Source organism: Cynara cardunculus (assembly GCF_001531365.2).
Source record: "Cynara cardunculus var. scolymus isolate 2C chromosome LG 1, CcrdV1, whole genome shotgun sequence".
Classification (NCBI taxonomy): Eukaryota; Viridiplantae; Streptophyta; class Magnoliopsida; order Asterales; family Asteraceae; genus Cynara; species Cynara cardunculus.
Window position 1 is genome coordinate 42,535,488 of NC_037528.1, and position 2,090 is coordinate 42,537,577.

The window sequence follows — 2,090 nt, forward strand, 5'->3', positions numbered from 1 at the left end:
AAGACATGTTGCGGGCCTGTGTTATAGATTTTGGTGGGAGCTGGGACACGCATCTTCCTTTAGTAGAATTTGCCTACAACAACAGCTACCATACCAGCATCCAATGTGCGCCTTACGAAGCCTTGTATGGGCGCAAGTGCAGATCTCCATTGTGTTGGTCAGAAATTGGTGATAAACAGTTAACTAGACCTGACGTTATCCAAGAAACTACCGATAAGATTATGGTAATCAGAAATTGACTCAGGGCTGCAAGGGATTATCAGAAAAGCTATGCTGACAATCGAAGGAGACCATTAGTGTTCCAAAAAGGTGATAAAGTTTTTCTAAAGGTCTCGCCGTGGAAAGGAGTGATGCGTTTTGGAAAGAGAGGCAAGTTGGGTCCTCGTTATATTGGCCCTTTCGAAATAGCAGAAAGGATTGGACTAGTGGCATACAAGCTAAATTTGCCCCCGGAGATAAGTGCTATTCATGATACATTCCATGTATCAAATCTTAAAAGATGCTTATCAGATGAAACTCAAGTGATACCACTGGAAGACGTGCAAGTTAACGACCAACTGCATTTTGTGGAAAAACCCCTAGAAATCATGGATAGAGAAGTTAAGCAGTTGAGGCGTAGCAGGATCCCTATAGTAAAAGTTCATTGGGACTCCAAGCATGGACCGGAGTATACATGGGAAAGGGAGGACTTCATGAAAAGAAAGTATCCCCACCTGTTCTAAAGGCCAACCATGTTTTGAAGCTTGACGATTAAATTTCGGGACAAAATTTTTCTGGCTTGGGGAGACTGTGACAATTCTGCATTTTGGAATTTCAGGTTAGTACCTCATTTTAGGACCTTTATTGAAAACTAAGTCTTTCTAGGATTTAGCTTCGATGATACGTGATCATCTTGATCATCTCCCAAGATTAGTCTGTTAGGTCATGTTTCGGTGGGTAGCTAACCAAGTTAGTTCGTGCAATGCCAAATAGTCTTGAAATATTTCACATAAAAATAAAGCTGATATTTTCATTTCGTTCTTCTTAAAATTCAAATTTCCAAAGTTCCAATMTTTWAYATTTKGTTGCCAATTATTATTTTGAAAGWGTGGAGTTTCAAAAATCTTTTGTCAAAATTGTTTTGTTTGTTGTATTTATTGGGGCCTTGTATTTAGTAAATAAAAGCCATCTTGGGCCTGGACCTTTAGAGTCAGCCCATTCCTTCTCTTGAAGCCCCATATAAATACCCTCTTCTCTTTTGAAAATTCTTCATCCTTCAAAATTTCCAGCCATTTCGTTTCTCTCTCTCTCTAACATTCATCACCTTCCAACCGATTCCATCTCCTTGCAAAGCTCAAAGATTTTTGCTGTTCTTGAGATTTGTTCGTATCATTTCGACCAAGAAAAGGTATGTTTTAAAAGCTGTTTATTCTCTTTGGTTGTTCGAAACTCGTTATCCTTCTCCCTACTTGATTCTTTGAGTAAGATTTATGGGATTTAAAGAGGAGAGATTATTCATCAAAGACCTGCATGTGTCTTCATTGGGATGATAATCTGTGACCCAAGATTCTTTAGTCCCTAAGAAAGAAGAAGAGAGTTCTTGCATGTGAGGTCCGATCATATTCTTGGATGATTGAATCTTGCATGCATCTTTAAATAGGATTTCCCATCTTGTTAGCCTGTTGGAATCAAAATTCTTATTTGTTTTGTTTCCTTTTCTGGAATTTACTTAGAAATGTTGATTTTGTGTTAAAATCTAAGTTCTTGAAAATGTTGAGCRTGAAACCCCTCCCCATAATTGCTATCATTCTTGGTGCATGCAACCGGTTTTAGGGAGGCGTGAGGCTCAAGGTTGTAGATTATTCTTGAAAAGAGTGTTAAACCCACTCAAAATCTCTTGATTTTGGTAATTGGCGGCTGTCATCATTGTTTTGGGATGACTTAAAATGATGTCATTAATGGGATTTTGGAAGGTTCCTTTTTAATAAACAATTAAATATTGGCTTTATTTTATAAAAACACTTGATGGCTTTGCGTTTAGAACAACTTTGCTCTATCTTAGGCAGGAAACCGTAAGTATTAAAGCATTGGTTTGGTTTGTCAGGAAGTTC